The 13,077-nt window shown below is 37.5% G+C and overlaps 1 protein-coding gene across 1 annotated transcript in view; it reads left to right on the forward strand.

The window, feature by feature from the left end:
- Positions 1 to 2,795: 2,795 nt before the first annotated feature.
- ptprfa (protein tyrosine phosphatase receptor type Fa) overlaps positions 2,796 to 13,077 on the forward strand; it is a 391,566-nt gene continuing 381,284 nt past the window's right edge. The window contains exon 1 of the mRNA XM_067598003.1: positions 2,796 to 3,105. The gene's annotated coding sequence lies outside the window, so the exon portion shown is untranslated. The remainder of the gene's footprint in view (positions 3,106 to 13,077) is intronic.

The raw sequence follows: 13,077 nt of genomic DNA on the forward strand, positions 1-13,077 counted from the left end.
GAGGCACCCTCCTGGGAGACCCAAACAAATAGTGAGGGTGCAATGGGAATGTCTGGTGGGAGTCCCTGTACATGAGGTCTTAAACTCCCACCTCCAGAGGAATTTCTCCTACATCCCGGAGGAGGATGAGGATATGGAATCTGAGTGGGCCATGTTCAGGACCTCTGTTTTGGAGGTGGCTGCTCAGAGTTGTGGCCAGAACGTCAGAGGGAGAACCCACTGGTGGACACTAGTGGTGAAGAGATTCGGATTCAGATTCAGACAACTTTATCTATTCCAGAAGGGCAATTCAGTTTCATAGCCTACCCAGTTCACATAAATAAAATAAAATAAATACAACTAGGTCTAGCAGCAGAATTCAAACATACACATCAACATGTCAGTGACAACAGGTCAACAAATGGCACAAGAGCAAGAGCAGCAGGAAACACACTCTCGCACCCTCAGGTCACCACGTATGGGCTGATGTGAGGAGTCAGGTGATAACAACAAGTTTATAAGTTTACACATTTACAGGGACTGGCCTACATTTCACTTACTACTGTCAGCATTTAGCAGCCTCATAGCAGAAGGAATGAAAGAATTTGAATAATGATTAGTTTTCCAAAGGGGCACATAATTGGACAAGATTGGACCTGTGCTCCCTCTTCCAGAGGTTAAAAGACTTTCAATAAAAGATTGATAGAAGTTACATGAAATATATTACTAATAATATTACCAGAGACACTAAAAGAGTTCAGCTTCCGCATCAGGTGGATTCTCTGTTGTCCTCTCTTGGTAATCAGATCTGTGTTTGCATCAAACTTGAGTTGCAAGTCAAACACCATTCCAAGATACTTGTATGTATCTACAATTTGGACTCACCATGTATTATGCTAGCTTTTGGTTTACTGCTGTTTTTCCTAAAATCCATGATTAATTCCTTAGTTTTTGTCACATTAAGGGTTAGGAGGTTATCAAGGGGGCTATCAAGGAGGTTATCATCACACCATTTGACAAAAGAGCCCTGAAGGGCTCAGACTCAGATCTTTTAGATTTTTATTGCCATATTTTGGTGCAGCAACTTCTACATGTCAGTAGTTGCTAATAAACTTATCTCACTCCAACAGCTGACTCTGTGTCTCTCTGTAGGTCTCTGTCCAGTCTCATCTTGTGTTGTAGCTGACAGTGTAACATCACCTGTAGACTACTATATTCAATTCTAATATCTTGGTGACTGTCACATGACTGCCTCCCATCACAGAGCGCTTCACAGTGCAGAGCTGTTCTGATGACATCTTAGCTGGGAATTGTTTCGGGTCTCCTACTGTCACTCCTAAAGTTTTTGTTACATAGACCATACTTATACTTATTATTGTTATTATTATTATTGTTTTACTTGTTTTTCTTATTTTAGGCCCATATTTTTCCCTCTCAACTGTCTTGGACCGTCTGTTTTGTCCTGTTTCTATTCTTATTCATGGGCTATGCAGTCTGAGCTGTGTGTTTTGTTTTATGATGCATCTTGATTTTGTTTTGTTTTTGTTCTTCTCCTCTCTCTGTCCTGTGTGTGTGTGTGTGTGTGTGTGTTTTGGTATGTGCTATGGCTCTTCTGCCCTCTTCTCTCAGACCCTCCCTCTGCCCCACTTTACCCATTATTGCTCTTATTCCTCTTGATTTATAATTGATACAGTTAAAGGTTTAAAAATTATGCACTTGAATATAAGGAGCCTTCTGCTTAAAATTGATCTAATCAGAGTTGGGCTGCTCAATACAAACTTGATGTTCTTACTTTCTCAGAAACATGTCTCACTGCTGTAGATCAGAATATCTGCTCAGTTGGACATCCACTACCAGTTGATCAGATGACAGCAGACAAACACACATTGGCTCCCACACTCTGCATACAACACAGAAAAAGTTTAGTTTTAGTTCAGGTCTTAAATAAGTACAGCTATTGGCAAATTTAAGGTTTCCTGCCGCAGTAGGTATAAATAGGTGAAGGTTTTATTATCAGCCTAAAAAGCAAAATCCATGTAATTATCTTCTTCCCAGTGTCATAACGTTACAGCTGATGTGTTCTGTAAAGTTATATTGTCACAGCATGCAGTCAGTGATGCAGATTACTAAAATATAGTTAAACACATAGTTTGGGTTTTCGGAGCCAATCAAAACATAGTGGACTCATCAGGAGGGGAGCCTTAAAGAGACAGGAGCTAAAATGGGCTGTGTCAGACAGAGGCTGAACTGAGGGGCTGAACTGTAAATCATGTTTTTCTGTTTTGTTTTGTCTTAATCATCTCACAGCCCTCAGATTTATCCCGCACCTCTTGGGGGTTCTGACCCACAGGCTGGCAACTGCTACTCTGTGTAACTTTTTTTTTTTTAATTAAGTTTTTATTGAAAGCAGTGAGAAACATTTTATTTCTATAGATGGCACTTCTGCACTGCCATAACCACAGTCTGCTAATTACTGAGGATCTCCCCTGGTGCAGTGAAGGTTCATTTAACATAGGCTATTGCTCAAGGGCACCTTAGTTGAGGCAGGGTTAGGGAGCAGTTTGACTTCTGCTTATCAAACCATGGTCATAGTCTTGTATTCTATAAAACACGTGCAGATAATATTTGCACTGTTTTCTTTCAATAAAATGCTCGTTTTGATGATTTAAAAACACGAACAGAAAGAAAATCCGGTCAAGAAAAAGCCTGGACGTCATTATCAGCCTACACGAGGCTTGTTCAGTGGTTTCCGGAAAAAAACGGACATGTCCGACGGCTGCCGAGTGTGTACGGACGAAGTGCTGGGTACGCTGCTCTGACAGAGAGGAGCCACCGCGCACAGACAGGGAGGCAGACGGATACTGCCGGTTTACCGGGAACACTAACAAACACTGAGAGAAAAAACTGCACAGCCCCAGCAGCTGAGCGGAGGATTTACCTGACACTCCTAACGGTGCTTTTACGGACCCTTTTTACAATTCATCTCGGGGGATTAGAGCAAGTGTTGCGGGACTGGAGGAATTGGGAGACTCTTTTCTAAACTGTGTCTAATCTGGGGATCTCCCTGCTCTTCTTTTCTGAAACATCTTTTCCGAAATGCAAACGTCCAGGAAAGCCTAGAAAATGGTGAGTAATAAAATAATTTTCTCTAACTGGTTTGCTGCGGAAAGTGTCATAAATGGAAAGCTGTGTGGTGACATCTGTGCAGTCAGAGGAGCGTCCTGCATACTGGACACGCTGCATGCAAGACTGAATTACATATTCACACTAATCAGTTAACACTCACTTGCATTGACATTACAGCTCACACTGACATAACACCCAAATCTATTCAAAATCAATAAATGCATTAAAGACAACTGTTTTGTCGACTAGATTACAAAGCCTGTCTCATAGGGAATGAGATAATAGCTCGTCTGAATTAAATGGATCCGCTGGTTTTCAGTAATTCTCCAAGAAGAGATAGTATATTTTTCATTAAAAAATGCCAACTTTTATAGGCGACTTTCTGTTTATAACAGCTTTCTCGCAGATGAAGAAAATGCTGAAACACTTGTAAAAGTGCAGCCTACATTTCATTGAAATGTGTTCTCTTTTTTGAATTACATTTACCGATTTAATGATAATGTCATAATGACTAAGAGACCGTCACAATTTCCTATTTTTGACTTTGTGATGACTGAAGCTTTCATTGATTCATCATGTTTAAATGTAATTTGATGAGAGCATCGCTCCGTGCATGAAATTACGGCACACTTGTGCTGTTTATCTCAAATATTTGCCTGTCCTTTTTTAATATGAAATATTATTTCTGGATCAGAGCTGTGCAAAACCAGCGTCATTTGCTTCATTTCGTTGCATTATTTGCTTCATTTATTAGTTTTCTTTGCCTGCTGTAAGACAGAATTCTCATCTTTCTGCTCACTCTCCGCGGCCAGTGTGACCACGGCAGGCTGCAGTTATCAAGGATTTTTAAATATACATAACGTCTTCTCTCTGAACTGGTAATATGATAAACAAATTACTTTAATAACACTAATTTTAGTCTTGATTATTAAAGCTTTAGTGCATGTGTGACGCATTGAGAAAATAATGCAATCTATTATTTGCAGACTATTCTGTATTTCATTCTTTAGGTTTCCTACAGTATTTGCAAAATCAGTAATACTTCATGTCAAGGAGACATTTCATTGCTCATAAGAAATATTATATATAGTGGCAAAATGCAGTGGGCATACTTGTAGATGTGAATTGCTGTCTGGAAAATATAGGTGTAGGCTAGTTGCTGCACAGGTGTTTCAGTATTCTACTCTGGGTTCAGTCAGATTCAACCTCTGCTATTGTGTTGTCTCTGTGGCAGTCCATGTGTTTCTTAGAGTAGCCTACTCTGTACAGTGCTTCAGCCTTTTGGCAGTTTTTCTAAAGCAAGAATAGCACGCTGTCCTGCTCATGCTCCCGATGCAAAAATTCAAATGCTTTGAGAAATAAGGCAGAGGGAGGAAAAGAAAAGGAAGAAGAGTTCATGACTTTTTGTGAAACAGTGATAATTGGCTGTCAATTCACCTGGATTTGACATAGCATTAATTAGGCTGCATGGAGAATAGAGGAGGAGTGAGGTAGAGAGAGCAAAGGAGTGCAACAGATGGAGAGAAGAGGAGTGAGGGTGAGGGAGGATGGAGAGGAGGTGGAGTCACGGAGACAAGATACAGCTAGAGAAGAGACGGAGGTAGTGTGTTCTCTTCTGCTGTTGTCCGTCCACCAAATAAGTACATCAGCTGAATTCCAGCACTGTGAATGTATGAGCATGTGTGTGTGTGTCTGCTCATCCTAATGAATGCTGCATGAGACTCGGACCTGAATGATGAATGCATCACTGCCACGCACACACACGCACACACACACACACACACACACACACATAAACATACACACACTGCTGCTGCTCCATGGCAGTCAACAGTATTTTGACAAGGCCCTTTCAGATATATTGGCACACCAATATCATTAACCAACACTAACCTGTCAAACAAATATTAGCATTGGTTAAAGGATCAGTTTACCCAAATTCGCCTAAAAAGAACATTTTATCACTTTCATGTAGTGATATCTATCTATGTAAATAGTTTTGGTTTTATTTAAATATCAGGATTTCTGCCTCCACCTCAGTACAGTAGTTGTGAATGGAATTTGTGGTGCTTACAGCACTGTTAAATGACTTTTGGAACAGCATTAGACAGCAACGTCTTCTTCCCTCCATAAAAAATTATGGCCCTTAGTGGCAATCTTTCACAATAGGTTTTGAAGAAGACTGGGCAAAAAAATATTGGCATATGTAGCATATATATAGCAAAGAGAAGCTTCTGTCATGTGTCCAGTTGTTGTACATTAAAGTTCTAATAGTGAAGCAAATTCACCATTTTACTTGGACTATTGTTATATACCTGTCATGACTTTTTTTAAAAATGAATTTCTTTATCATGCAGAAATGGATACACATGGGGTGTAGAGTAATCACATCTCAGATGAATGTCACATGTGGTGCAGCTGGTGGTTCAGAGTGCTGCCACTTTTTTTCCAATCAACCACAGATTCACAGTGAGGTCTGTGGACTATCTAGAAGTGCGCTGACATTGTTTCTGGAAAGACATTTATTGGGGTGCAGGAAGAGATAGAAATCTCAAAATCTGGGCATAAAAAACACAACTAGATGCATTGCTAGATACCACTAGATGTACTTGAGAAGGTATTTTTCTTAAAATTTGGATAAACTAACCATTTAAATTTGAGTGATCAATAATGCACTGATGAATGTATCAAATATTTTTGCATACATTCTTAGTATCAGTATTTTACCTTCACACTTTTCCGCCTCTGACTTCAGAATCCTACACTTGGCATTGTTTTCTGCTTTCTACTTGCAGAACCACTGATGTGTTTGAATGATGTGACTGAATGACTGCAGGCATCTGACTGAATCTGACTGAAAGCATCTTTGTCTCGACCACAGTTCTAAGGCTCTGGCTGCTGGTATCACAGCTGTATGTGGGCTGGCTTCCCTCCATCTCTGCTCACTCCTATCCACATTGATAAATTGTGTGTAATTTCAGGGATGAACAACCATGAAAACATATGGGTGGAGAGGGCTGTTATATTTTGGCATTCTTTATATACAGCATTTTCATCCAGGATATAGGTTCTGCACACTGAGCAAAGAGGACTTAAGAAGCCTGCAGGCTGAAACCAGACAAGTCCTCTGTAGTCCATTCTACACAGCACCTTTACGATGAACGAACATTACCGCAGTGTAATTGCAGTCCCATATACATACTTTGGAAAAATAAAAGTCTGATAAAAAATACATTAGCTAATATTCATTATTTAAATTATGTAAACACAAAACAAATGGTTTGTAATAAAGATATATCTGAAAAATATACTTTACAGTTTAACTTTATTTTCAGAGATGACAGTAACAGTAAGAAGAATGGTATTTATGCCTTGGCGTTGATGATCTCAATGAACTCTGGCTTCAGGGAGGCTCCACCAACAAGGAAACCATCAACATCAGCCTGGGAGCTGAGCTCCTTACAGGTGGCACCAATCACAGATCCTCCATAGATGATCCTCACAGAGGAGGAAATCAGGACATGATTTAACTAGCTTAGCATAGATAATGGAAGCAGGGGGAAACAGCTAGCCTGGCTCTGTCCACAGTTAAAAAATACACCAATCAACATCTCCAAACCTCACTGACTGAAATGTAGAAACAATAATTTGGGGTTTTAGTTAACAGTTAATACATCTCTGGCTGTAATGTGGATTGCCAGGTAGCACAAGTCACTGCCCACAGTCAATGAACCAAGAATTTGCCAAGAAATACCCTTAGCATGTAGCTATTTTTTTTACATTTCTGCTTGTGTATGGATGAAATACAACGTGTTAATCAGTAAGCTTAAGATGTGTTGGTAGGTGTATTTTTGAACTTTCAAGAGAGCCAGGCTTCCTGTTTCTTCTGTTTCCAGTATTTATACTAAGTTAGGCTAACCGCATCCTAACCATGTCTGTAATCAATGAAACAACTTGAGATTGATATTGATCAATTGATCATTGCTTTTCTCATTGTCTCTCCCGAGCCTCAACATGCATTTTATTGCTACAGACATCATTCCAAGTGAACTGTAAAGTAAAGCAATATTACACAAGAGGGTGTGCTTTATTGTCATTATTGGCCAATAATCATGGTAAAGCTCACTCTTGTGTAGTATTGCAATTATACAATGGTTATCAACGAAATAAAAGATAGAATGTGTTTATATTGTGGGGCAATTCACTCTCAAAATAAAAGATACTTTATGCTACACTGTAAAAAAAAAAAATTGTAAAAAAACGATAAGAAGTCTGGTATTTACTTTGGACATTGTCTACGTTTTTACAGTCCAACCATTGTAAAATAAAAATAAAATCTCATTATAAAACATCACTAGAATGTAGTATAAATCTGGACAAAAAATTAAAAAGATTGCAGAAATACCTTAAAATTACCTAATTTAAATGAAGACTCTTGTTTTCATATAGTAATCTTTGGTAAATTCATAGGATTATCCAATCCACATCCAATCCACAAGAACTGCCCATCAAAGTACAGATTTCTGGATGTAAAACACAGAAAAACTGTGTAAAATTACATATGAATTACCCTCCTTTAACACCCATAATGGTATCTTGAGAGCTTCAGGCTTTTATTTTATGTGATTATCCAATGTATTTACAGTAAATCCCTGGTAAATGTTGGTTTTATACTGTACAACAAATAAGATCATGAGATCATGTGATAGTTTACAAAAACATAATTTTAATTATCATCATATATAAACATTATTTGATAGTATTTAAAAGCAACTCTCCAATATATCTACATACCTTTTCCCATTAATGTATGAGATTAACTTTGTATAAACATTATTTGACATTAATTACAAGCAGCTCTCCAATATATTTACAGGCTTTCCCCATAAATGTATGAGTTATACATTATATGAACATTTCTTGACAGTAATTAAAATCAACTCTCTAAAATATTTACAGGCTTTTCCATTATTTTACAGTAATTGCAAGCAACCAATATATCTACAGACATTTCACATTAATGTATGGGGTTCTGAATGTACAAAAACCAGAAGGTCTATGTAAAAGTACCTTTATATCAACTTCTTTTACACTGAATAAAATATATACATTTTTCTACTGACATTTTACAATATTGTGCAGTCCATTCAATGCAGATCCCCATTTGAGATGTATGACATTTCAAGATGTATATTAACCAGAATGTATCATAAAATTACCTTTTACTGCTTGCTTTACAAAGTAGTTCACTATTTTACAGTGTTATCCTTAAAGATTCAGAATTAATAAACCAATAAACAACCATATTGAATTATAATGTGGGTCTGAAGCTGATCAACCCAATAAGAGCTCAAACAAAATACTTTACTAGAATGTATTTATTTTTTTCTTATTCAGATTACTTCAACAGACATCAATGGAAGCAAAAACAGTTTTGTACATTGTATCAGAACAATGTCTTGCATGTTGCATTATAGCAAAAGGGAAACTACAGCCAACTGAGAAATTCATACATGTTATTCCCATGCTCTAAGATGGTTGAAAATTACTTTTGCTAAAATTCAAATTTGTGATGTCATCTGATAATGTCTGGAGCTTTTCCAAAAAACAATGAATTGAGAAAGATGACACTGCAGACTATGCAGAATATAGTTTAAAATAAAAAAAACAACAACAAACAACAAACATACACATTATATATAAAATAACATGATTAATCTCTATCATCAATACAGTGAAAATTCTCAAAGTTACTGATCATCTACCCTATCAACAGAAACTGAAATCTTGGTGCAGATGGCCAAAATTAGTTTAACATAATTATATATGGATTTCTTTATTGTGAATATGTAATTTATTTACATAGCAGTCAAAGTATGTATATCCATGCTTCACTGGCCCGCAGGGTTGGGAAAAAATAGACTTGAAGCTTAAAAGAATGGAGCAGCAGAATAGCAGGTCCATCTCCTGTGCAGCATACACGCTAGGGCTGTCACTTTTTCCCAAAATACAGTTCGAATAAATTCACAGTGCTATGGAAATTCGATCAAATTATATAGAGCATTAGCATTATGTAATTCATAGGCAAAAAATAGTAAGTTAGGCGAGGTTGTGTAGCTGCTGGTGTTCTGATTCTTTAGCCTCGCTTGGGTGAGAAGCTAACAGGTGACTCTATTTGTTGTTGTGGTAACGTTACTGTTAAGTAGTTGCTTCATACAAAGTCGGCAAACAGCCTTATCTTTATCGATAATTTTGTCATTGATAGAGTAAAATCCAAAATGCTTACACACAGCGCTTACACACTGCCATCTCACAAAAATAACAAATGAAGTCGTTAGCACTCACAAATAAGTGTATATTACTTTTTTAATGATGCACAGCAGCAAAAAACAAACACATTTCAGCCCTAGGATTTCCTCAGCGTTACTGAAACAATTGTGGGTGTGACCCCTATGAAACAGCAGCCAGAAGCCTGCTGGTGATTACAAGGCAGCCGGATTCGCGAGATCACGACATCATGCGAGGATCCATCTTGTCAGGCTTCAAGTTATGCACTTGTATCCGAACCACTGGTGGTTCGGATCAATCAACGTTGCGAATCCAGCTGCCTCACAAAGTAAGACAGTGATAGATGGTGATAGACAGATGGTTCATCCAATCACCTGCCAAGTATTTTTGCTCTGCCCTTTTCCAAACACTTTCCATGGACGACTTCGCAAATAGTTCTGTGTAAAACATCTTGCATGTCAGGTTAGGTGATTACAACCAGCTGCTATAAAAAATAAGTAATAATAAGAAAAATAATAATAAGAAAATTTAAGACAATTTAAACCATCCAAGGAAATATATCACATTATGTGATTGCAACAACCAGATAGTGATCACCTGATTTACAAATAAACAATAAAAATAGCATGGAGGTGAACATATGTAACCTCATCATGTTCAGAATCTCCAAAATATAGCCTGCAAGTGCATGTACATAAATATGAACAGAAAGACAAAGAGACATATATTAATCAGAAGAATATCAGTGAGAAAAATAGTAATAAAATAAATTAATAGGGGAAATATAATACAATCTGTGATTACAACAGCCAGATGAGTGACCAATAGATCTACTCAATATATCACACGTGTGATAGTAACAGCAAAATAAGTGGCTGATAGATTTACATGCTAACGATAAAAATGCATGTATGTACATATGTAGACCAATCATGTGCAAAACCTCCATAGATAATGCAAACACATATACACAAGAGAATTAGTAACAAGAAAAAAATCTAATAAGTAAAACTGCCAGGCTGCCAGAGCATCTAGTAACATCAAGGCTGAAAAATTTTATATTTAAATATATTGTATAATAATATGTATTATTTTATTTTCATGAGAATTGATTAGTAATTTGATGGTTTATAAGACATCCTAACAATCCATTTTTAGGTGGCTAATAGGCTTTTCAGATTATTATCTCAGTTACCTTTGTAATAAAGTACAAAAAATGTTTCAGATAGTTTATTAAATGTTGACTTCCAGTGTGCTTATAAATATTTATTTACATATTATCTATTTTCAGTATTGTGATAAGTTTTAGCCCATTTTATACATTTCTTGATTAAGCTGTGTTGGAAATCTAATACACAAACACAAATAATGTTTCAGGACCACAGATTGAATGACAAACAAAATGTTTTTTCAGTAAGTGAAGAAATGTTCTGATCTTAAAACAATCCTAAATACTAAACACATATAATAACACATTAATACAGCATGTGTGTGTCCAGTATAGTGAAGTCATATATGCTCCTACAGTACAGCAGCATCAGTCACATGACGTCTCCGCAGAGGAGCAGCAGCAGCAGCAGCCTTGTTAAATGGTTGCTGATGCATTTGGGGCTATTTGTAGAAATTGAATTGCATACTGCCCTTATAAGAACAGTTGTTGAAATAGCTGTCCATAAAGTCCATGCTGGATCTCTGCGGTTTAACAGATGCTGCTGTAGAGCTGTGTGAGGGGCTGGCCTTCAGAGGCCTGACATTTCCATGGCTTGCGCATAGCATATTGCTCCACCGTTTTCTATTATCTTCAGAAGGTGCCCAGTAGCTATGCAAAGATTTCACACATGCACATGATTTCTCTCGCTTCCAGTCTGCCCTTGACCAGTTTCTGGATGGTAGTGCTCCTGATGCAGGGATATGTGTAAATCACCGATGTGCCTGCCTGTTTAGAGATTCGTGTTAGCATGGAACCCAGGTAATTGACACCCATTGGCTCTAAACGGTATCACACCTCCCCTACCTTTTCTCTTTTTTGGATGGGGGTAAAAAACTTAAGCCTCTTTAAGAATTTTAGATAGGTATGTTTCAAATGATGAAACTGGGCACAATTCACTCCCTGGATCTTCAAACATAGACCCTTTTCTGCTTGATGATCCTTGATTAAGCCACCTGTTGAATCTTCTTTTATTACGAAAGATTTTGGTGTTTCTCAGACCCCCCTTTCCCAAAATGTAGCTGGATGTCAAACCACACTTTGTTTACCAGGCCCTGTGGTGTGTTTGGGTTCATTGCCTCTGAGTTCCTCAATATTATCCTCTTCAGTGATCGTGGGATGATGTTCAGTTTTGTCATGGCCTGCTCTCCTGAGAAACTTTATGAGTCCACTAAAGACATTATTTGACGTAGTAAACTCATTGTCTTGCATGACACACCATGACTAAGAGGAAGGTTGTTCATAAAGCAGTTAATGCCAGCTCTCAACCCAGCGTAGCTACTACGTAGCTATGGAGTAGTACTGACCCTGGTTATTTCTAATTGAACCATAAAATTTGTGGAGAATCCTGTTGAGATCATCTTTTGTAGTAGTTGTAAAATCCACAGCTTGCTTAATGTTTTTCAGATAGACCTGGAAACATTTGACAGCCCAAGAAGTTGACCGGGACGTACTGACTTCATTCTTTGACTTCTCTAATTGATCGAGCTCTTCATTTGAGAATGCAACATATCTCTTGTTTTTTGGTTTTGTGTTCCTCTCATCCTCTTCCAACCATCCATCAAACTAAGTCCGACGTATAAATCAAAATTAACAACAAAACGACCCATTTTGTATCAGTATTGTAGGCTACTGGTTTTTGCTCCAGCTATGTCAGTTACAATGTTGCCATGGAAACAGCTTATTATTATTTTGAGTGATGAGGAATTTTTCATTTGAGCACAGCTAGGTGTGCTGTGATGCTGATTTGATCACATTCTAAATGTCTAGTTGACCAAGCAATCTGGAGCCAGATGCATAAATGGTGCATATGCACAAAAACCATGCATACTCTATTCCCCATACATAAACTGATATTTATAAAAGCAGAATGTGCGGTGAGAATGTGGGCATCTCACGCATTCTTCAAACCAGGTGTACACGTGTTTTCTAATGCGATCTGAGGCTGATGTGATGAGGTGAAGATTAAATATAAACTGAGATGGAATCTTTTAGTAAAACATTGTTTATGTTGATAACCAGCTCCACTGATTGTGTAATTGTTTTTGTGTTTACACAGAGATTTGTAAAATGCCAATCAAAGGCGCATTTATTAAGGTAACATTGATTAATTACTTTGTGTGATTCATTTTATCATTCTTTTAATTTACATAGGATTCAACATTTTATTTTGCTGTTTATATTCTTTATTTTATCCTTACTTGTGTCACACCTTATAAAGTCAGTTTACATATGAGCGCTGCAGAATATGATTACATTTCTGAGATATCACTGCTGACGATGGCTTACAGTCCATGTGATGAATTAACAATATGGCTGCTATAAAGAGCCGCACAGCCGTGCGTAATGGTTGCACGTAATGACAGCTGTTCTGCTGTTGGAGAACCTAAACTGCACTTTTTATTTCCAGTTTGTTTCATTGATGGCTGTACAGACTGGTGGAGCAGGCATCATGTTGATATGAAAACAGCTGGTTC

The sequence above is a fragment of the Thunnus thynnus genome, chromosome 8, assembly GCF_963924715.1.
Source record: "Thunnus thynnus chromosome 8, fThuThy2.1, whole genome shotgun sequence".
NCBI classification, from domain to species: Eukaryota; Metazoa; Chordata; class Actinopteri; order Scombriformes; family Scombridae; genus Thunnus; species Thunnus thynnus.